Source organism: Mobula hypostoma, chromosome 2, assembly GCF_963921235.1.
Source record: "Mobula hypostoma chromosome 2, sMobHyp1.1, whole genome shotgun sequence".
NCBI classification, from domain to species: domain Eukaryota; kingdom Metazoa; phylum Chordata; class Chondrichthyes; order Myliobatiformes; family Myliobatidae; genus Mobula; species Mobula hypostoma.
Genome location: NC_086098.1, coordinates 168,295,154 through 168,319,285, shown reverse-complemented (window position 1 = coordinate 168,319,285; position 24,132 = coordinate 168,295,154). Strand labels below are relative to the sequence as shown.

At 49.1% G+C, this 24,132-nt stretch overlaps 1 protein-coding gene across 2 annotated transcripts in view; it reads left to right on the top strand.

The window, feature by feature from the left end:
* The first annotated feature begins 1,597 nt into the window (after window positions 1-1,597).
* The window catches only part of raly (RALY heterogeneous nuclear ribonucleoprotein), a 215,966-nt gene continuing 193,431 nt past the window's right edge, over window positions 1,598-24,132 (top strand). The window contains exon 1 of one of the 2 annotated variants that reach the window (XM_063073897.1): window positions 1,598-1,671. The gene's annotated coding sequence lies outside the window, so the exon portion shown is untranslated. Of the gene's footprint in view, window positions 1,672-2,237; window positions 2,349-24,132 lie in introns of those variants that run through there. The other variant, XM_063073963.1, reaches the window with a different exon arrangement.

The following is a 24,132-nucleotide window of genomic DNA, read 5'->3' as shown; positions in this document are numbered from 1 at the left end:
AACCTAAGGATGTGCTGGTGGCAGCCCACAAGTATTGCCACACATTCTGGTGCCAACATGGAATGCCCACACTGTTCAGCAGAACAACACAATCAAGAACACCACAACAACAACAGCAAAACAAGCCCATTCCGTTTCTCTCACCCACCCACGCGCAGACAGACAGGCCTCCAACCTCAGGACAGGCCATCTCTGGGCCTCCGACTTCCAATTCTTCGTCCCAGACCCTCAGACTCAGAGACATTTACCCTATAACCTCCAGTCCCTGACCCTGACTCACAGACCTCTGACCTCCAAGACACCAGGCTAAGGGGGAATTCAACCTTGGGTGCTCGACCTCTGGATTTGCTGACTTCTGCCTTCGACCTTTAGGCTCCAGGGATCACCAGCTACTGGACTCTGACCTCCAGACTTATCGACCTCAGGAAGGGGACTTTGACCTGCAAGCCTTGATAGGAATGAATAAATCAAAGCCCTTGTATCAAAACTCAGGGTTTGGAAAATACCAAGATTCCATTAGCATCCTTTTAAAGATTCACTTTAATGTCAGTAACTGTGACATTAAGCAGTACTTAAATGCCTCCAAAGAGATGGAAAGACAGAATAGTAGCCAGCAATAACCTGATATATTACACTAACAGTTGCTTTCAAAAAGCCCAGATATATTAGAGATATCTAGTTGGGTTCATGTAAGCAAAACCAGTCTGAAAGTTCTGACTGGAAAGGTTAATATGTAGTGTGTGACATTGTCTCACCACGTTTCTGTTACTGACAACAGAAAGCAGTAATATTCTAAATCAGTCTCTTGCACTTTCTGCAGGCTCCTACAGGTGTGACACAGAGACACAGTTTGTGTTAAAGTCCCAACAATAGTCTGTCTCAGTGTTACGTAGAGTCTAATACAGCATAGAAACAGGTCCTTCTGGCCAGCTGGTGCATGCCAACCAAAATTCCCATTCAAATTAGTCACATTTGCCCAGGTTTGGCCGATTGTAAGAAGATGGTGTCAGCAAACAGCACGATCAAAGGTGACGTCCTTCAGACAGTTCAGGAAACTATTTCTTTTGCTTCTTCTTTCAAATGTGATTCAACTTCTATTGGAACCTGTGATTTACCTTTTGATAGTGTGTTTTCCGGCCAATTGAGCAATCCGGCGCTCTGCTGTCTCCGAGGGAATTCGGAGAGGTTTCGAGTGGAGAATGCAGCCTGGAGGGCAAGAAGCCTGGAGAGGGGGTGCAAGCCGTTTCTCACCGAGCAAGATTGAAATCAACGAGGGCAAGAGCGGAAGGCAAAAGCAGGTGTTCAGTCGCATCTACCCGTGTTTGACTGGTCTCTCTCTCGCTCACTGCTGCCAGAGGAAGGTGTCTGTCTGTGACCTTGTGACCTCTCTCTCTCTCTCTCCCACTCTCTCTCTCTCTCTCTCTCTATCTCTATCTCTGTCTTGCTCTTGCTCACTGCTCTTCGAGGAAGGTGTCTGCACTTGACTGCTCTCTCTCTCTGCTTAATGCTGCCAGAGGAATGTGTCTGTGTGTAACTGCTCTCTCTCTCTCTCTCTCTCACACTTGCTCACTACTCCCAAAGGAAGGTGCCTGCGTTTGACCTGTCTCTCTCTCTCTCCCTCTTGCTTGATGCTGCCGGACGATGGTTCCAGAGTTTTGGGTCTCAGGCAAGGTATAATCGACACGGTTTGTGGATTGGACTTGTAGTTCATGTGTTTCTGGTTTCTGGTTACTCTTTCTTTTATTGAAATTGTGTGACTTTGATCGGGCAGACTGGCTCTGTCGTCTGCAGTCAACGAACAACACAGCACAAAGTCAAACCGAACAGAACTGAACTGAGCCCTCCTAGCCTGTTTCAATGACTTTGTGGTTTGATGTTTTATATTCTGTGCTTCTCGTTCACTTTTTTGTGCATTTAGTGTTTGATGCTTTTCTTTGAATGGGTTCCATGGTTTTTCTTTGTTTCCTGTCTGTCTGTGGCAAGACAAAGCTCAGAGTTGCATGCTGCATACCTATTTTGATAATAACTGCATTTTGAATCTTTGAGTCTTTATTCCTCGAAATGTTTCACTTCAATCGCAGTGCCTCAGGAAGGCGGCATCCATCATTAAGGACACTCACCACCCAGGACATTGCTACCTTCAGGGATGAGGTACAGGAGCCTGAAGACCCACAGTCGACAGCTTCTTCTGCTCCACCATCAGATTCCTGACCGATCTGTGAAACCTTGTTAATCCACTTTTTGTAGCTCACAGTATATTTTATGTATTGCCCTGTGTGGCTGCAACCTCAAACTTGTGCCCTTTGGTTGTAGTTCCCCTTCCCTGCGGAAAACAAGAAGTAAATGAGGTGGGACTTCTTCAGCCAGACAGTAATGAATCGGTGGAATTCGTTGCCACAGACGGTGGTGGAGGTCAGGTCACTTGATTAGTCAGGGTGTGAAAGCTCATGCGGGGGATGCAGGAGATTGGGGTTGAGATGGGAAATGGATCAACCATGATGAAATGGCGGAGCTGACACAATGGGCCAAATGGCCTAATTCTTCTCCTATCCCTTATGGTGTTATTATCCTATATTCAAAGCGAGGGCTGATAGGTTCTTGATTAGTCAGGGCGTCAAAGGTTACGGAGAGAATGTAGGAGAATGAGGTTGAGGGGGAAAATGGATCAGCCATGATGAAATGGCAGAGCAGACTTGATAGACTGAATGGTCTAATTCTCCTATGCCTCATGGTCTTATACTGTATCTAAAGTGGAGATCGATAGGTTCTTGATTGGGAAGGGTGTCAAAGGTTACAGGGGAAAGTCAGGAGAACAGGGTTGATAGAGATGGTGGACCAGACTTGATGGGCTCAATGGTCTAATTCTGCTCTTATGGTTTGTGGTAAATAATAACGGATTGTGTGCCCAGATTATGTAACATACGGTACTGCGTTAATGCAGTGCCTGGGCTGCAACACTGGGGGTCTGAGGACAGGGAGCTGTCACCCTCTGGATCCTGTGACCTGGAGAAGAAGTGTACATCCACGGCCTCGATGACCATCGTGTGGCTCCCTCTTTGAGGAAGGAGGAGTACTCCTCTCGCTCAATATTTACCCTTCCATCAAGACCACCAAGGAGCAGATCAGCTGGCCCTTCTCACTTCACAGTTTGCAGGATGATGCTGCTTTCTCATTGGCTGCTGGTGTATGAATACCACCTTTTGTTTAAAATTACTCATCCACCATTTCCACGCTGCACTTTGTACCTTCCCAAATCTTTTTTACCAGCTACCAGAAAGACCATTTTCTGTAGGTGGAAACATCTTTCCCAATCTCCCTTTTTTATCTCCTTCCTTGGCAGGGACCAACGTCATCTCACACCTCCACATTAAACAGCTTCTATAGATATCTATATATAGAGCAGATAGTGTGAAAGGTTTTGTGCTCCGTGTATTTTTATACTCAACACACTCCCGTTAAGGGAATAACTGATAACTGAGCAATTCTGTTCAGTCACAAGAAATGTAAAGTATCGAAGCACATTATGTACCCACAGCCTGGCTCAAAATCTCCCCGGCTTGGGCGATATCAATCAGTAAGAGGTCGTTTCTCCTAACACGGCTTTGCCTTTTACATAATAGGTGCAATCCAGTCAAGTATTGATTCTAACCAAATCTCAGAGAGACTCTGCAGAAAATGACTAATGAGGAAGCAGGACCTTTGGCAGCCTCGGGACTCGGAGGCGCCTGTAGCATGTTAGCACAGTGGCGAGGAGACGATGCATCTTAGAGTTGAATAGTCAATGCCAGCAGTGAGGAGTAAGTCACTTAGGGAGTAGTCACTGGGGGGAGAGTCACTGAGGGAGTGATTCACTGAGGGAGTAAATCACTGAGTTAGTCACTGATGGAGTGAATTGCAGAGTGAGTCACTGAAGGAGTTAGTCACTGAGGGATTGAGCCTCTGAGAGAGTGAATCACTGAGGGAGTGAGTCACTGAGAAAGTGAATCACAGAGTGACTGAATCCTTGAGGGAGTGAATCACAGAGTGAGTTACTGAGGGAGTTAGTCACTGAGGGAGTGAATCACTGAGGGAGTTAGTCACAGGGAGTGAGACACTGAGGGAGTGAGCCCCTGAGGGTGTGAATCATTGAGTGAGTCACTGAGGGAGTTAGTCACTGGGTAAGTGATTAACTGAGGGATTGAGTCACTGAGGGAGTGAGTCTCTGAGGGAGTGAGCCTCTGAGGGTGTGAGTCACTGAGGAAACTGTAGAGGCTACATCATTAAATATATTGAAGGTACAGTTGGATATTTGTTGTGTAGGGGAATTAAGGCCTCTGGGGTAAAGGCAAGGAGGTGGAGCTGAGTCCACGTCCAGATCAGCCATGATCTATTGAATGGCAAAGAGGGCTTGGCTGGCCAGATGCCTGGTTCTGCCCAAGGTAGTGTAATGGGTCCAAGGTCATGCCAATCAAACCACAAAGTTGGCACCCCAATATCATCTCCTCCCATTACGCTTCCCCCCACCCTCACCCCCACCCCCTACGGCTCACAATTCTACCCCTTTGCCAAAATGATTTCTGGTCCCCAACCACCCCTCCCGAGTGCAGACCCCTGGCAACCACCCACTCATAACCGATCCCCGAATGCCTATTCTCAGTCTTTCCACAAGGGCCGAGGGATCTGGGTGTTTGGGACATTGATGGAGAGCAGGAGGAGTTGGGAGGGAGGGGCAAGAGGAAGGAAATTCTGGGAAGTAACGCCCAACACCAGGAAGCCAGAGTTTGTGTGGAGGACGGATGTGTGTGTGAAAGAGAGAGAGACAGAAGGCTGGAGCATCCAAGCGGCAATGGGCAATTCCGGGAATTATAGAAAGAGCAGCAGAGGAAAAGAGAAGATAGAGGATAGAGGAGGTTGGGTGATGAAACTGAAGGGTTAATCTCCGTCCTTTCATATTCTCTCCTCGGTGTTCCTCCCTGTCAGTCTCGATGTCAGAGAATTAATCTTGGTATTAAATCTGCGATTTAGTGCATAAGATTACAGGATTCGAAAGCTTTGTTGGGGATTAAGTATCCATTGGTAACCATTAGAACTAGGAATGACATATTTGCAAAGATAATCTGCCATTACCTACTGCACCTGCCCATCTTCCCAACCCAGGTTGAGGATCCCCCTCCCTGGTGAGTTGCATCAGTTGTGTCCAGCAGTTCAAACCACCATGACAGTCACAGCTGCTGAGGCACGACCTCAAAGTTCAAAGTTCAAAGTGCTCAACCTGTGCAGTCTGTAAAACTCCTGTCTCCAAATGATTCAGAATCAGATGTATTAGCACTGACATATGTTGTAAAATTTGTTGTTTTGTGGCAGCAGTACAATGCATGACGTTAAAAAAATTCTATAAGTTCCAAACAAATAAACAGTGCAAAAAATGGGTTCATGCTTATGGATGTCTGTGGGTTCATGGACCAATCAGAAATATGATGGCAGAAGGGAAGAAGCTGTTCCTAAAACATTGATGTTATGTTTTGAACTTCAAAACATAAAACTAATTGAAAGAAAAACACAGAGCCGGAGATGATGCATGTCTACTTTGTTTTACTTCAGTGAGGCACGCACTTATGACATAGTGGTGTAATGACATATGCCATACATGTACTTCTTACATATAACCCATAATTCTTACAATATTACTGAAATATTCAATTGAGTATGTGCATTCAGGCTCCAATACTTCCTCCCTGATGGCAGTAATGAGACTCCAGATGGTGAGTATCCTTAGGAATGAAGCACCGATTTTTGAGGATGTCCTCGATGGTGGGGAGGGATGTGTCCATGATGGAACTGGCTATGTCTACAACTCTCTGCAGCCTTTTGCAATCCTGTATATTGAAGCCTCCATACAACCAGTCAGAATGCTCTCCACGGTGCATATGTAGAAATTTGCAAGCCTTTGGTGACAAACCAAACCTCCTCAAATGAAGTATAGTTGCCATCATGCCTTCTTCGTAATTGCATCAACATGTTTGGCCCAGGACAGATTCTCAGAGAGTTTGATGCTCAGGAACTTGTACCTATATCCCTCTCCACTGCTGCTCCCAATGTGCAGAGAAGTGAGGACCTCCTTGTTGAACTATCTCTCCAGCAGTGTAAAGATCTGCACCGCCTTCCCCCTCCTGTGGGCACTGGCCTGTAACACTGCAAACAATTTAGAGGTTACTGCCTTGGAGTTCATATTTTTTAATCCTGTTTCTTATTTGCTAAAGATGGCACGAAGTCCTCATCGCTCAAGGATAGGAAGGATGTCATTTCACTGGAGAGGATGGAGAAGAGATTCACCATGATTAGAGAACTTCAGTAACGGGGAATAATTGGATAGGCTGTGTTTGTTTTGCCCGGAGTGAAGGAGACTGAGGGAGTGGGAGGGTGATTTTTTAGAGGTATATGCAATGATAAAAGGTATAGATAGGATTGGGATGTATATATAGGCTCCAATGTTAAAGACCCTCCCCAACTGGCACATTCCCTTTTCTCATTACTACCATGAGGGGGAGGTACAGGAGCCTAAATACACACTCAATGTTTTAGGAACAACTTCTTCTCCTCCACCATCAGATTTCTGAATGGTCCATAAAGTCATGAACACTTCCTTGTACTTTCTCTCTTGTAGTATCTGTCTATCCATCTATACATCTGTCCATCTGTCTATCTATCCATGTGTCTATCCATCTATCTATCCATCCATCTACCTAGCTATCTATCCATCTATACATCTGTCCATCTGTCTATCCAGCTATCTATCTATCCATCTATACATCTGTCCATCTGTCTATCTATCCATGTGTCTATCCATCTATCTATCCATCCATCTACCTAGCTATCTATCCATCTATACATCTGTCCATCTGTCTATCTATCCATGTGTCTATCCATCTATCTATCCATCCATCTACCTAGCTATCTATCCATCTATACATCTGTCCATCTGTCTATCCAGCTAGCTATCTATCCATCTATACATCTGTCCATCTGTCTATCCAGCTATCTATCTATCCATGTGTCTATCCATCTATCTATCCATCCATCTACCTAGCTATCTATCCATGTATCTATCTATTTGTCCGTCTACCTACCTGTCTATCTAACTTAGTATCCATCTGAAGCAACACACACAAGATGCTGGAGGAACTCAACAGGCCAGGCAGCATCTATGGAGAAGAGTAAACAGTCAACATTTCAGGCCAAGACCCTTCATCAGGACTGGGAAGGAAGGGGACAGAAGATGGAATCAGGGTCAGTCATATAATTTAAATCTGTGAGTACAGGACTTGAAAAGAAAAGCACGTGTACAGAATGTAAGCAAATGGGAATTAACAGAGATAGTTACAATGGTTGTCATAGAAATCATGGAAAATGAGGCAGCAGGGTAGCGTAGTGGTTAGAACGATGCTTTACAGTACCAGTGACTTGGGTTCAATTCCCGCCACTGCCTGCAAGGAGTTTGTATGTTCTCCTCGTGACTGTGTGGGTTTCCTCCGGGTGTTCCTTCCACAGTTCAAAGACCGACCTGTCGGTAGGTTAATTGGTCATTGTAAATTATCCTGTGATTAGGCTAGGGTTAAATCAGGGGATCGCGGGCCAGAAGGGGCTGTTCCATGCTGTATCTCAATTAATTAATTAAAGGCCCGTTCCTGTGACATACAACTTTGATTCGAAGCAACTTCTACAGGTAGCACCTGGCACGGAGCACTGGACTGGGATTGCGGAGGAATGTCTTTCTCCTGGATTGGGGACAAGCTGGCTGGAGGCGGCCAGGCAGTCTCCAAGGTTCTGTCCCAATTTCCCACTTCAATGCCCTCCTTGCTGAGTTCTCCAGAGACAAGCGCATTTGACAGGGTTACTCTGGCTTTGTTCTGAATTACACACACACACAGAGCAGTTATTACCACTCATCATGCAGATTGCTATTACCCAGTGTCACACAAATACAAAGATAACTGTAATTACCAATAATCGTACGCATGTAATAACCATTATTATCAGCAATCACATGAAGTTAAGGTCACATTTGCCAACACTCGGTCTGTAGCAGAGCTCAGCGCGATGAACCTTACTTACTTACTGAAGTCCATCATCACCCCTACTGGGGCACAGGCCACTGACAGCGGCTCGTCAGACTCCTCTGTCTTCAGCCATTCAGAATCAGAGTTAATATCACCGGTATATGTCGTGAAATTTGTTAAATTAGCAGCAGTACAATGCAACACATATTAATAGAAAAAAACTGTGCATTACGGTAGGTGCATATATGCTAGGACAATACCTCAGACAACAGGCAGGGGACATGGAAATAGAAGTGGGTGAAGCAGAACTAGAGGACCTGAGGCCATGGCACGACAAGCCACTGCACGGGATGTACCCATCGCCTGATTTCAGAGGTGGCTGACATAAGAAAGTGCCACCATTGGCTGGAAATGGCAGGGCTGAGGGACAGCACAGAGTCGCTGCTCATGGCTGCACAAGAGCAATAGAAACAGGGTTTATCACACCAGACAATACCCAAGATGCAGACTGTGTAAGGAGTCCGCTGAAACCATCCAGCACATAGTAGCAGGGTGCGGGATGCAGGCAGGGGCAGCATGCACTGAACGGCATAACCAAGTTGCAACCTCGCGCTGAGTATGGATTGGACACTCCCAAATCCAAAGAGGAAATACCCGAGATGGTAGTGGAGAATGACAGAGCTAACGTACTTCCAAATACAGACTGATAAGCAGGTAGTGGCCAACCAACCAGACACGGTAATACTGGACAAGGAACAGAAGAAAGCAATAGTGATAGATGTGGCAATCCCAAATGACAGTAACACCAGGAAGAAAGAATGTGAGAAGCTGGAGAAATACCAGGGCTTGAAAGAGCAGTTAGAAAGGACGTGGAAGGTTAAAGCCGGAGTAATCCCAGTGGCAAAAGGAGCACTTGGAGCTGTGACACCTGGATTGGGAGACTGGCTCCAATAAATCCTGGGAGGAACATCTGAGATCTGGGTCCAGAAGAGCACACTACGAGGAACAGCAAGGATACTGAGCCAAACCCTCAAGCTCTCAGGCCTCTGGTAAAGTACCAAGATTGAGGGAAAAATACACATATACGCCACCCATTAGAGGTGAGAAAAATACATATAATAGTATAAATAAGTAAAGTAAAAAGAGAACAAAGCAGTGAGGTAGTGTTCATGGGATCGATGTCTATTCAGACATCTGATGGCAGAGGGGAAAAAGCTGTTCCTGAATCATTGAATGGGTGCTTACAGGCTTCCGTTCCTCTTCCCTGAAGGTAGCATGACCTGGGTGATGAGGGTCCTTAATAATGGATGTTGTCTTTTTGAGGCATCGCTCCTTGAAGATGTCCTGGACACTACGGAGGCTAGTGCCTGTGATGGAGCTGAAAGTTTACAACTCTCTGCAACTTATTTTGATCCTGATCAGTAGCCCTGCTCCCCCTTCTCCATTCCAGACGGCGATGCAGCCAGTTAGAATGCTCTCCATGGTACGTCAGTAGAAATTTGGGAGTGTCATTGATGACATACCAAATCTCTTCAAACTCCGAATGAAATATAGCCACTGTCATGTCTTCTTTACAGCTACATCGATTTGTTGGGTCCAGGTTAGATCCTCAGAGATACTGACACCCAAGAATTTGAAATTGCTCTCTCTCTTCACTTCTGATATCTCTTTGAGGACTGGCATGTGTTCCCTCAAGTTGTCCCTGGGCATAACCCATCTTCTTGGTGAATCCTTCCTGTCCCAGGGATGAAGTCTTTGAAGCTTCTGTAGCTCTGGGCTTTTATGGAATGAGGTTGCAAGTCCAATACCCAACCCTATCATTTCACAGCTGGGCTTGGGACATCTATGGTGGAGTTAGTGCAATGAATCAGGGTAGATCTTTTCAAGACACTTTGTCACCTCTGTTTCCTTGTCTGCCTAAGCCTTATTACCAGGACAGCTAGCCGCGGTCAATTCCAGCTCTAAAGGAAAGGTCCTGTGGTTGGTGAAGCGTCAGTAAAACAGGCAGGGAGAATTATACGATCAGTGACAGCTATCATTACCAGCTGCAAAGTACACTGCAGGTCAGACAACATCCATGGAGGGAGAAACCAAGTTATTTTCCCACTTTAGGTCACAATGGAAAACTTACCTCTCTTTCTATCTCGACGATGTTGCCTTACCTGACAATTCATGCAGCACTCTCTGCTCATATCTGTCCTATTCATTCCGCTCGCTTGCCCACTGCTGCCGGAGAAGGCGTCTGCATATGGCAGTCTTTTCCCTCTCACACAGGCTGATGGAGAAGGTGTCTGATGTGGTAATCTCTCTCTCACGCAGTCACAGATGGAGGTGTGTGAGTGTGGTGATCTCTCTCTCTCTCAGTCACTGATGGAGGTGTGTGAGTGTGGTGATCTCTCTCTCTCAGTCACTGATGGAGGTGTGTGAGTGTGGTGATCTCTCTCTCACGCAGTCACAGATGGAGGTGTGTGAGTGTGGTGATCTCTCTCTCTCTCAGTCACTGATGGAGGTGTGTGAGTGTGGTGATCTCTCTCTCTCTCAGACACTGATGGAGGTGTGTGAGTGTGGTGATCTCTCTCTCTCTCAGTCGCTGATGGAGGTGTGTGAGTGTGGTGATCTCTCTCTCTCAGTCACTGATGGAGGTGTGTGAGTGTGGTGATCTCTCTCTCACTTGCTGATGGAGGTGTGTGAGTGTGGTGATCTCTCTCTCTCTCAGTCACTGATGGAGGTGTGTGAGTGTGGTGATCTCTCTCTCTCAGTCACTGATGGAGGTGTGTGAGTGTGGTGATCTCTCTCTCTCTCAGTCGCTGATGGAGGTGTGTGAGTGTGGTGATCTCTCTCTCTCTCACTCACTGATGGAGGTGTGTGAGTGTGGTGATCTCTCTCTCTCAGTCACTGATGGAGGTGTGTGAGTGTGGTGATCTCTCTCTCTCTCAGTCACTGATGGAGGTGTGTGAGTGTGGTGATCTCTCTCTCTCAGTCACTGATGGAGGTGTGTGAGTGTGGTGATCTCTCTCTCTCTCAGTCACTGATGGAGGTGTGTGAGTGTGGTGATCTCTCTCTCTCTCAGTCACTGATGGAGGTGTGTGAGTGTGGTGATCTCTCTCTCTCTCAGTCACTGATGGAGGTGTGTGAGTGTGGTGATCTCTCTCTCTCTCTCAGTCGCTGATGGAGGTGTGTGAGTGTGGTGATCTCTCTCTCTCAGTCGCTGATGGAGGTGTGTGAGTGTGGTGATCTCTCTCTCTCAGTCACTGATGGAGGTGTGTGAGTGTGGTGATCTCTCTCTCTCTCAGTCACTGATGGAGGTGTGTGAGTGTGGTGATCTCTCTCTCTCAGTCACTGATGGAGGTGTGTGAGTGTGGTGATCTCTCTCTCTCTCAGTCGCTGATGGAGGTGTGTGAGTGTGGTGATCTCTCTCTCTCTCAGTCACTGATGGAGGTGTGTGAGTGTGGTGATCTCTCTCTCTCTCAGTCACTGATGGAGGTGTGTGAGTGTGGTGATCTCTCTCTCTCAGTCACTCGCTGATGGAGGTGTGTGAGTGTGGTGATCTCTCTCTCTCTCAGTCACTGATGGAGGTGTGTGAGTGTGGTGATCTCTCTCTCTCTCAGTCACTGATGGAGGTGTGTGAGTGTGGTGATCTCTCTCTCTCAGTCACTGATGGAGGTGTGTGAGTGTGGTGATCTCTCTCTCTCTCAGTCGCTGATGGAGGTGTGTGAGTGTGGTGATCTCTCTCTCTCTCAGTCACTGATGGAGGTGTGTGAGTGTGGTGATCTCTCTCTCTCAGTCACTGATGGAGGTGTGTGAGTGTGGTGATCTCTCTCTCTCCAGTCACTGATGGAGGTGTGTGAGTGTGGTGATCTCTCTCTCTCAGTCACTGATGGAGGTGTGTGAGTGTGGTGATCTCTCTCTCTCAGTCACTGATGGAGGTGTGTGAGTGTGGTGATCTCTCTCTCTCAGTCACTGATGGAGGTGTGTGAGTGTGGTGATCTCTCTCTCTCTCAGTCACTGATGGAGGTGTGTGAGTGTGGTGATCTCTCTCTCTCAGTCACTGATGGAGGTGTGTGAGTGTGGTGATCTCTCTCTCTCAGTCACTGATGGAGGTGTGTGAGTGTGGTGATCTCTCTCTCTCTCAGTCACTGATGGAGGTGTGTGAGTGTGGTGATCTCTCTCTCTCTCAGTCACTGATGGAGGTGTGTGAGTGTGGTGATCTCTCTCTCTCTCAGTCACTGATGGAGGTGTGTGAGTGTGGTGATCTCTCTCTCTCGTCCTGATGGAGGTGTGTGAGTGTGGTGATCTCTCTCTCTCAGTCACTGATGGAGGTGTGTGAGTGTGGTGATCTCTCTCTCTCAGTCACTGATGGAGGTGTGTGAGTGTGGTGATCTCTCTCTCTCTAGTCACTGATGGAGGTGTGTGAGTGTGGTGATCTCTCTCTCTCAGTCACTGATGGAGGTGTGTGAGTGTGGTGATCTCTCTCTCAGTCACTGATGGAGGTGTGTGAGTGTGGTGATCTCTCTCTCTCTCAGTCACTGATGGAGGTGTGTGAGTGTGGTGATCTCTCTCTCTCAGTCACTGATGGAGGTGTGTGAGTGTGGTGATCTCTCTCTCTCAGTCACTGATGGAGGTGTGTGAGTGTGGTGATCTCTCTCTCTCTCAGTCACTGATGGAGGTGTGTGAGTGTGGTGATCTCTCTCTCTCACTCGCTGATGGAGGTGTGTGAGTGTGGTGATCTCTCTCTCTCAGTCACTGATGGAGGTGTGTGAGTGTGGTGATCTCTCTCTCTCTCAGTCACTGATGGAGGTGTGTGAGTGTGGTGATCTCTCTCTCTCTCAGTCACTGATGGAGGTGTGTGAGTGTGGTGATCTCTCTCTCTCAGTCACTGATGGAGGTGTGTGAGTGTGGTGATCTCTCTCTCTCACTCGCTGATGGAGGTGTGTGAGTGTGGTGATCTCTCTCTCTCAGTCACTGATGGAGGTGTGTGAGTGTGGTGATCTCTCTCTCTCAGTCACTGATGGAGGTGTGTGAGTGTGGTGATCTCTCTCTCTCAGTCACTGATGGAGGTGTGTGAGTGTGGTGATCTCTCTCTCTCAGTCACTGATGGAGGTGTGTGAGTGTGGTGATCTCTCTCTCTCAGTCGCTGATGGAGGTGTGTGAGTGTGGTGATCTCTCTCTCTCTCAGTCACTGATGGAGGTGTGTGAGTGTGGTGATCTCTCTCTCTCTCAGTCACTGATGGAGGTGTGTGAGTGTGGTGATCTCTCTCTCTCAGTCACTGATGGAGGTGTGTGAGTGTGGTGATCTCTCTCTCTCAGTCACTGATGGAGGTGTGTGAGTGTGGTGATCTCTCTCTCTCTCACTCGCTGATGGAGGTGTGTGAGTGTGGTGATCTCTCTCTCTCTCAGTCACTGATGGAGGTGTGTGAGTGTGGTGATCTCTCTCTCTCTCAGTCACTGATGGAGGTGTGTGAGTGTGGTGATCTCTCTCTCTCAGTCACTGATGGAGGTGTGTGAGTGTGGTGATCTCTCTCTCTCAGTCACTGATGGAGGTGTGTGAGTGTGGTGATCTCTCTCTCTCTCAGTCACTGATGGAGGTGTGTGAGTGTGGTGATCTCTCTCTCTCAGTCACTGATGGAGGTGTGTGAGTGTGGTGATCTCTCTCTCTCTCAGTCACTGATGGAGGTGTGTGAGTGTGGTGATCTCTCTCTCTCTCAGTCACTGATGGAGGTGTGTGAGTGTGGTGATCTCTCTCTCTCTCACTCGCTGATGGAGGTGTGTGAGTGTGGTGATCTCTCTCTCTCAGTCACTGATGGAGGTGTGTGAGTGTGGTGATCTCTCTCTCTCTCAGTCACTGATGGAGGTGTGTGAGTGTGGTGATCTCTCTCTCTCAGTCACTGATGGAGGTGTGTGAGTGTGGTGATCTCTCTCTCTCAGTCACTGATGGAGGTGTGTGAGTGTGGTGATCTCTCTCTCTCAGTCACTGATGGAGGTGTGTGAGTGTGGTGATCTCTCTCTCTCTCAGTCACTGATGGAGGTGTGTGAGTGTGGTGATCTCTCTCTCTCAGTCACTGATGGAGGTGTGTGAGTGTGGTGATCTTTCTCTCTCTCAGTCACTGATGGAGGTGTGTGAGTGTGGTGATCTCTCTCTCTCACTCGCTGATGGAGGTGTGTGAGTGTGGTGATCTCTCTCTCTCAGTCACTGATGGAGGTGTGTGAGTGTGGTGATCTCTCTCTCTCTCAGTCACTGATGGAGGTGTGTGAGTGTGGTGATCTCTCTCTCTCTCAGTCACTGATGGAGGTGTGTGAGTGTGGTGATCTCTCTCTCTCAGTCACTGATGGAGGTGTGTGAGTGTGGTGATCTCTCTCTCTCAGTCACTGATGGAGGTGTGTGAGTGTGGTGATCTCTCTCTCTCTCAGTCACTGATGGAGGTGTGTGAGTGTGGTGATCTCTCTCTCTCAGTCACTGATGGAGGTGTGTGAGTGTGGTGATCTCTCTCTCTCAGTCACTGATGGAGGTGTGTGAGTGTGGTGATCTCTCTCTCTCAGTCACTGATGGAGGTGTGTGAGTGTGGTGATCTCTCTCTCTCTCAGTCACTGATGGAGGTGTGTGAGTGTGGTGATCTCTCTCTCTCAGTCACTGATGGAGGTGTGTGAGTGTGGTGATCTCTCTCTCTCAGTCACTGATGGAGGTGTGTGAGTGTGGTGATCTCTCTCTCTCTAGTCACTGATGGAGGTGTGTGAGTGTGGTGATCTCTCTCTCTCTCAGTCACTGATGGAGGTGTGTGAGTGTGGTGATCTCTCTCTCTCTCAGTCACTGATGGAGGTGTGTGAGTGTGGTGATCTCTCTCTCTCTCAGTCACTGATGGAGGTGTGTGAGTGTGGTGATCTCTCTCTCTCAGTCACTGATGGAGGTGTGTGAGTGTGGTGATCTCTCTCTCTCAGTCACTGATGGAGGTGTGTGAGTGTGGTGATCTCTCTCTCTCAGTCACTGATGGAGGTGTGTGAGTGTGGTGATCTCTCTCTCTCTCAGTCACTGATGGAGGTGTGTGAGTGTGGTGATCTCTCTCTCTCAGTCACTGATGGAGGTGTGTGAGTGTGGTGATCTCTCTCTCTCAGTCACTGATGGAGGTGTGTGAGTGTGGTGATCTCTCTCTCTCAGTCACTGATGGAGGTGTGTGAGTGTGGTGATCTCTCTCTCTCACTCGCTGATGGAGGTGTGTGAGTGTGGTGATCTCTCTCTCTCTCTCAGTCACTGATGGAGGTGTGTGAGTGTGGTGATCTCTCTCTCTCTCAGTCACTGATGGAGGTGTGTGAGTGTGGTGATCTCTCTCTCTCTCAGTCACTGATGGAGGTGTGTGAGTGTGGTGATCTCTCTCTCTCTCAGTCACTAATGGAGGTGTGTGAGTGTGGTGATCTCTCTCTCTCTCAGTCACTGATGGAGGTGTGTGAGTGTGGTGATCTCTCTCTCTCAGTCACTGATGGAGGTGTGTGAGTGTGGTGATCTCTCTCTCTCTCAGTCACTGATGGAGGTGTGTGAGTGTGGTGATCTCTCTCTCTCAGTCACTGATGGAGGTGTGTGAGTGTGGTGATCTCTCTCTCTCACTCGCTGATGGAGGTGTGTGAGTGTGGTGATCTCTCTCTCTCTCAGTCACTGATGGAGGTGTGTGAGTGTGGTGATCTCTCTCTCTCTCAGTCACTGATGGAGGTGTGTGAGTGTGGTGATCTCTCTCTCTCAGTCACTGATGGAGGTGTGTGAGTGTGGTGATCTCTCTCTCAGTCACTCACTGATGGAGGTGTGTGAGTGTGGTGATCTCTCTCTCTCTCAGTCACTGATGGAGGTGTGTGAGTGTGGTGATCTCTCTCTCTCTCAGTCACTGATGGAGGTGTGTGAGTGTGGTGATCTCTCTCTCTCTCAGTCACTGATGGAGGTGTGTGAGTGTGGTGATCTCTCTCTCTCTCAGTCACTGATGGAGGTGTGTGAGTGTGGTGATCTCTCTCTCTCAGTCACTGATGGAGGTGTGTGAGTGTGGTGATCTCTCTCTCTCTCAGTCACTGATGGAGGTGTGTGAGTGTGGTGATCTCTCTCTCTCTCAGTCACTGATGGAGGTGTGTGAGTGTGGTGATCTCTCTCTCTCAGTCACTGATGGAGGTGTGTGAGTGTGGTGATCTCTCTCTCTCAGTCACTGATGGAGGTGTGTGAGTGTGGTGATCTCTCTCTCTCAGTCACTGATGGAGGTGTGTGAGTGTGGTGATCTCTCTCTCTCTCAGTCACTGATGGAGGTGTGTGAGTGTGGTGATCTCTCTCTCTCAGTCACTGATGGAGGTGTGTGAGTGTGGTGATCTCTCTCTCTCTCAGTCACTGATGGAGGTGTGTGAGTATGGTGATCTCTCTCACACTCAGTGACTGATGGAGGTGTGTGAGTGTGGTGATCTCTCTCTCTCACTCGCTGATGGAGGTGTGTGAGTGTGGTGATCTCTCTCTCTCAGTCGCTGATGGAGGTGTGTGAGTGTGGTGATCTCTCTCTCTCAGTCACTGATGGAGGTGTGTGAGTGTGGTGATCTCTCTCTCTCAGTCACTGATGGAGGTGTGTGAGTGTGGTGATCTCTCTCTCTCTCACTCGCTGATGGAGGTGTGTGAGTGTGGTGATCTCTCTCTCTCAGTCACTGATGGAGGTTGTGTGAGTGTGGTGATCTCTCTCTCTCAGTCACTGATGGAGGTGTGTGAGTGTGGTGATCTCTCTCTCTCTCAGTCCTGATGGAGGTGTGTGAGTGTGGTGATCTCTCTCTCTCAGTCACTGATGGAGGTGTGTGAGTGTGGTGATCTCTCTCTCTCTCAGTCACTGATGGAGGTGTGTGAGTGTGGTGATCTCTCTCTCTCAGTCACTGATGGAGGTGTGTGAGTGTGGTGATCTCTCTCTCTCAGTCACTGATGGAGGTGTGTGAGTGTGGTGATCTCTCTCTCTCTCAGTCACTGATGGAGGTGTGTGAGTGTGGTGATCTCTCTCTCTCAGTCACTGATGGAGGTGTGTGAGTGTGGTGATCTCTCTCTCTCAGTCACTGATGGAGGTGTGTGAGTGTGGTGATCTCTCTCTCTCAGTCACTGATGGAGGTGTGTGAGTGTGGTGATCTCTCTCTCTCTCAGTCACTGATGGAGGTGTGTGAGTGTGGTGATCTCTCTCTCTCAGTCACTGATGGAGGTGTGTGAGTGTTGTGATCTCTCTCTCTCAGTCGCTGATGGAGGTGTGTGAGTGTGGTGATGATCTCTCTCTCTCAGTCACTGATGGAGGTGTGTGAGTGTGGTGATCTCTCTCTCTCAGTCACTGATGGAGGTGTGTGAGTGTGGTGATCTCTCTCTCTCAGTCACTGATGGAGGTGTGTGAGTGTGGTGATCTCTCTCTCTCAGTCACTGATGGAGGTGTGTGAGTGTGGTGATCTCTCTCTCTCTCACTCGCTGATGGAGGTGTGTGAGTGTGGTGATCTCTCTCTCTCAGTCACTGATGGAGGTGTGTGAGTGTGGTGATCTCTCTCTCTCTCAGTCACTGATGGAGGTGTGTGAGTGTGGTGATCTCTCTCTCTCAGTCACTGATGGAGGTGTGTGAGTGTGGTGATCTCTCTCTCTCAGTCACTGATGGAGGTGTGTGAGTGTGGTGATCTCTCTCTCTCTCAGTCACTGATGGAGGTGTGTGAGTGTGGTGATCTCTCTCTCTCTCAGTCACTGATGGAGGTGTGTGAGTGTGGTGATCTCTCTCTCTCAGTCCTGATGGAGGTGTGTGAGTGTGGTGATCTCTCTCTCTCATCATGATGATGGAGGTGTGTGAGTGTGGTGATCTCTCTCTCTCTCAGTCACTGATGGAGGTGTGTGAGTGTGGTGATCTCTCTCTCTCAGTCACTGATGGAGGTGTGTGAGTGTGGTGATCTCTCTCTCTCAGTCACTGATGGAGGTGTGTGAGTGTGGTGATCTCTCTCTCAGTCACTGATGGAGGTGTGTGAGTGTGGTGATCTCTCTCTCTCAGTCACTGATGGAGGTGTGTGAGTGTGGTGATCTCTCTCTCTCATCGCTGATGGAGGTGTGTGAGTGTGGTGATCTCTCTCTCTCTCAGTCACTGATGGAGGTGTGTGAGTGTGGTGATCTCTCTCTCTCTCAGTCACTGATGGAGGTGTGTGAGTGTGGTGATCTCTCTCTCTCAGTCACTGATGGAGGTGTGTGAGTGTGGTGATCTCTCTCTCTCAGTCACTGATGGAGGTGTGTGAGTGTGGTGATCTCTCTCTCTCTCAGTCACTGATGGAGGTGTGTGAGTGTGGTGATCTCTCTCTCTCTCAGTCACTGATGGAGGTGTGTGAGTGTGGTGATCTCTCTCTCTCAGTCACTGATGGAGGTGTGTGAGTGTGGTGATCTCTCTCTCTCAGTCACTGATGGAGGTGTGTGAGTGTGGTGATCTCTCTCTCTCTCAGTCGCTGATGGAGGTGTGTGAGTGTGGTGATCTCTCTCTCTCTCAGTCGCTGATGGAGGTGTGTGAGTGTGGTGATCTCTCTCTCTCAGTCACTGATGGAGGTGTGTGAGTGTGGTGATCTCTCTCTCTCTCAGTCACTGATGGAGGTGTGTGAGTGTGGTGATCTCTCTCTCTCTCACTCGCTGATGGAGGTGTGTGAGTGTGGTGATCTCTCTCTCTCAGTCACTGATGGAGGTGTGTGAGTGTGGTGATCTCTCTCTCTCTCAGTCACTGATGGAGGTGTGTGAGTGTGGTGATCTCTCTCTCTCACTCGCTGATGGAGGTGTGTGAGTGTGGTGATCTCTCTCTCTCAGTCACTGATGGAGGTGTGTGAGTGTGGTGATCTCTCTCTCTCTCAGTCACTGATGGAGGTGTGTGAGTGTGGTGATCTCTCTCTCTCAGTCACTGATGGAGGTGTGTGAGTGTGGTGATCTCTCTCTCTCTCAGTCACTGATGGAGGTGTGTGAGTGTGGTGATCTCTCTCTCTCTCAGTCACTGATGGAGGTGTGTGAGTGTGGTGATCTCTCTCTCTCTCAGTCACTGATGGAGGTGTGTGAGTGTGGTGATCTCTCTCTCTCTCAGTCACTGATGGAGGTGTGTGAGTGTGGTGATCTCTCTCTCTCAGTCACTGATGGAGGTGTGTGAGTGTGGTGATCTCTCTCTCTCAGTCACTGATGGAGGTGTGTGAGTGTGGTGATCTCTCTCTCTCTCAGTCACTGATGGAGGTGTGTGAGTGTGGTGATCTCTCTCTCTCAGTCACTGATGGAGGTGTGTGAGTGTGGTGATCTCTCTCTCTCACTCGCTGATGGAGGTGTGTGAGTGTGGTGATCTCTCTCTCTCAGTCGCTGATGGAGGTGTGTGAGTGTGGTGATCTCTCTCTCTCAGTCGCTGATGGAGGTGTGTGAGTGTGGTGATCTCTCTCTCTCTCAGTCACTGATGGAGGTGTGTGAGTGTGGTGATCTCTCTCTCTCAGTCACTGATGGAGGTGTGTGAGTGTGGTGATCTCTCTCTCTCTCAGTCACTGATGGAGGTGTGTGAGTGTGGTGATCTCTCTCTCTCACTCGCTGATGGAGGTGTGTGAGTGTGGTGATCTCTCTCTCTCAGTCACTGATGGAGGTGTGTGAGTGTGGTGATCTCTCTCTCTCTCAGTCACTGATGGAGGTGTGTGAGTGTGGTGATCTCTCTCTCTCACTCGCTGATGGAGGTGTGTGAGTGTGGTGATCTCTCTCTCTCTCAGTCACTGATGGAGGTGTGTGAGTGTGGTGATCTCTCTCTCTCTCAGTCACTGATGGAGGTGTGTGAGTGTGGTGATCTCTCTCTCTCAGTCACTGATGGAGGTGTGTGAGTGTGGTGATCTCTCTCTCTCAGTCACTGATGGAGGTGTGTGAGTGTGGTGATCTCTCTCTCTCTCACTCGCTGATGGAGGTGTGTGAGTGTGGTGATCTCTCTCTCTCTCACTCGCTGATGGAGGTGTGTGAGTGTGGTGATCTCTCTCTCTCTCAGTCACTGATGGAGGTGTGTGAGTGTGGTGATCTCTCTCTCTCACTCGCTGATGGAGGTGTGTGAGTGTGGTGATCTCTCTCTCTCTCAGTCACTGATGGAGGTGTGTGAGTGTGGTGATCTCTCTCTCTCTCAGTCACTGATGGAGGTGTGTGAGTGTGGTGATCTCTCTCTCTCAGTCACTGATGGAGGTGTGTGAGTGTGGTGATCTCTCTCTCTCAGTCACTGATGGAGGTGTGTGAGTGTGGTGATCTCTCTCTCTCTCAGTCACTGATGGAGGTGTGTGAGTGTGGTGATCTCTCTCTCTCAGTCACTGATGGAGGTGTGTGAGTGTGGTGATCTCTCTCTCTCAGTCGCTGATGGAGGTGTGTGAGTGTGGTGATCTCTCTCTCTCTCAGTCACTGATGGAGGTGTGTGAGTGTGGTGATCTCTCTCTCTCAGTCGCTGATGGAGGTGTGTGAGTGTGGTGATCTCTCTCTCTCTCAGTCACTGATGGAGGTGTGTGAGTGTGGTGATCTCTCTCTCTCTCAGTCACTGATGGAGGTGTGTGAGTGTGGTGATCTCTCTCTCTCAGTCACTGATGGAGGTGTGTGAGTGTGGTGATCTCTCTCTCTCAGTCGCTGATGGAGGTGTGTGAGTGTGGTGATCTCTCTCTCTCTCAGTCACTGATGGAGGTGTGTGAGTGTGGTGATCTCTCTCTCTCACTCGCTGATGGAGGTGTGTGAGTGTGGTGATCTCTCTCTCTCTCAGTCACTGATGGAGGTGTGTGAGTGTGGTGATCTCTCTCTCTCTCAGTCACTGATGGAGGTGTGTGAGTGTGGTGATCTCTCTCTCTCAGTCACTGATGGAGGTGTGTGAGTGTGGTGATCTCTCTCTCTCAGTCACTGATGGAGGTGTGTGAGTGTGGTGATCTCTCTCTCTCTCAGTCACTGATGGAGGTGTGTGAGTGTGGTGATCTCTCTCTCTCACTCGCTGATGGAGGTGTGTGAGTGTGGTGATCTCTCTCTCTCTCAGTCACTGATGGAGGTGTGTGAGTGTGGTGATCTCTCTCTCTCAGTCACTGATGGAGGTGTGTGAGTGTGGTGATCTCTCTCTCTCTCACTCGCTGATGGAGGTGTGTGAGTGTGGTGATCTCTCTCTCTCTCAGTCACTGATGGAGGTGTGTGAGTGTGGTGATCTCTCTCTCTCAGTCACTGATGGAGGTGTGTGAGTGTGGTGATCTCTCTCTCTCTCAGTCACTGATGGAGGTGTGTGAGTGTGGTGATCTCTCTCTCTCTCAGTCACTGATGGAGGTGTGTGAGTGTGGTGATCTCTCTCTCTCAGTCACTGATGGAGGTGTGTGAGTGTGGTGATCTCTCTCTCAGTCACTGATGGAGGTGTGTGAGTGTGGTGATCTCTCTCTCTCTCAGTCACTGATGGAGGTGTGTGAGTGTGGTGATCTCTCTCTCTCAGTCACTGATGGAGGTGTGTGAGTGTGGTGATCTCTCTCTCTCAGTCGCTGATGGAGGTGTGTGAGTGTGCTGATCTCTCTCTCCCTCAGTCACTGATGGAGGTGTGTGAGTGTGGTGATCTCTCTCTCTCAGTCACTGATGGAGGTGTGTGAGTGTGGTGATCTCTCTCTCTCAGTCACTGATGGAGGTGTGTGAGTGTGGTGATCTCTCTCTCTCTCAGTCACTGATGGAGGTGTGTGAGTGTGGTGATCTCTCTCTCTCTCAGTCACTGATGGAGGTGTGTGAGTGTGGTGATCTCTCTCTCTCAGTCACTGATGGAGGTGTGTGAGTGTGGTGATCTCTCTCTCTCTCAGTCACTGATGGAGGTGTGTGAGTGTGGTGATCTCTCTCTCTCTCACTCGCTGATGGAGGTGTGTGAGTGTGGTGATCTCTCTCTCTCTCAGTCACTGATGGAGGTGTGTGAGTGTGGTGATCTCTCTCTCTCTCAGTCGCTGATGGAGGTGTGTGAGTGTGGTGATCTCTCTCTCTCTCAGTCACTGATGGAGGTGTGTGAGTGTGGTGATCTCTCTCTCTCTCAGTCACTGATGGAGGTGTGTGAGTGTGGTGATCTCTCTCTCTCTCACTCGCTGATGGAGGTGTGTGAGTGTGGTGATCTCTCTCTCTCTCACTCGCTGATGGAGGTGTGTGAGTGTGGTGATCTCTCTCTCTCAGTCACTGATGGAGGTGTGTGAGTGTGGTGATCTCTCTCTCTCAGTCACTGATGGAGGTGTGTGAGTGTGGTGATCTCTCTCTCTCACTCGCTGATGGAGGTGTGTGAGTGTGGTGATCTCTCTCTCTCTCACTCGCTGATGGAGGTGTGTGAGTGTGGTGATCTCTCTCTCTCACTCGCTGATGGAGGTGTGTGAGTGTGGTGATCTCTCTCTCTCAGTCACTGATGGAGGTGTGTGAGTGTGGTGATCTCTCTCTCTCTCTCACTGATGGAGGTGTGTGAGTGTGGTGATCTCTCTCTCTCACTCGCTGATGGAGGTGTGTGAGTGTGGTGATCTCTCTCAGTCACTGATGGAGGTTGGTTAGTGTGGTGATCTCTCTCTCACTCACTGATGGAGGTGTGTGAGTGTGGTGATCTCTCTCTCTCAGTCACTGATGAATGTGTGTGAGTGTGGTGATCTCTCTCTCTCTCACTCACTGATGGAGGTGTGTGAGTGTGGTGATCTCTCTCTCTCTCAGTCACTGATGGAGGTGTGTGAGTGTGGTGATCTCTCTCTCTCACTCGCTGATGGAGGTGTGTGAGTGTGGTGATCTCTCTCTCTCTCAGTCACTGATGGAGGTGTGTGAGTGTGGTGATCTCTCTCTCTCTCAGTCACTGATGGAGGTGTGTGAGTGTGGTGATCTCTCTCTCTCTCAGTCACTGATGGAGGTGTGTGAGTGTGGTGATCTCTCTCTCTCAGTCGCTGATGGAGGTGTGTGAGTGTGGTGATCTCTCTCTCTCAGTCACTGATGGAGGTGTGTGAGTGTGGTGATCTCTCTCTCTCACTCGCTGATGGAGGTGTGTGAGTGTGGTGATCTCTCTCTCTCTCAGTCACTGATGGAGGTGTGTGAGTGTGGTGATCTCTCTCTCTCAGTCACTGATGGAGGTGTGTGAGTGTGGTGATCTCTCTCTCTCTCAGTCACTGATGGAGGTGTGTGAGTGTGGTGATCTCTCTCTCTCTCAGTCACTGATGGAGGTGTGTGAGTGTGGTGATCTCTCTCTCTCTCAGTCACTGATGGAGGTGTGTGAGTGTGGTGATCTCTCTCTCTCTCAGTCACTGATGGAGGTGTGTGAGTGTGGTGATCTCTCTCAGTCACTGATGGAGGTGTGTGAGTGTGGTGATCTCTCTCTCTCAGTCACTGATGGAGGTGTGTGAGTGTGGTGATCTCTCTCTCTCAGTCACTGATGGAGGTGTGTGAGTGTGGTGATCTCTCTCTCTCAGTCACTGATGGAGGTGTGTGAGTGTGGTGATCTCTCTCTCTCTCAGTCACTGATGGAGGTGTGTGAGTGTGGTGATCTCTCTCTCTCAGTCGCTGATGGAGGTGTGTGAGTGTGGTGATCTCTCTCTCACACTCAGTCACTGATGGAGGTGTGTGAGTGTGGTGATCTCTCTCTCTCTCAGTCACTGATGGAGGTGTGTGAGTGTGGTGATCTCTCTCTCTCACTCGCTGATGGAGGTGTGTGAGTGTGGTGATCTCTCTCTCTCTCAGTCACTGATGGAGGTGTGTGAGTGTGGTGATCTCTCTCTCTCAGTCACTGATGGAGGTGTGTGAGTGTGGTGATCTCTCTCTCTCTCACTCGCTGATGGAGGTGTGTGAGTGTGGTGATCTCTCTCTCTCTCACTCGCTGATGGAGGTGTGTGAGTGTGGTGATCTCTCTCTCTCAGTCACTGATGGAGGTGTGTGAGTGTGGTGATCTCTCTCTCTCAGTCACTGATGGAGGTGTGTGAGTGTGGTGATCTCTCTCTCTCTCAGTCACTGATGGAGGTGTGTGAGTGTGGTGATCTCTCTCTCTCAGTCACTGATGGAGGTGTGTGAGTGTGGTGATCTCTCTCTCTCTCAGTCACTGATGGAGGTGTGTGAGTGTGGTGATCTCTCTCTCTCTCAGTCACTGATGGAGGTGTGTGAGTGTGGTGA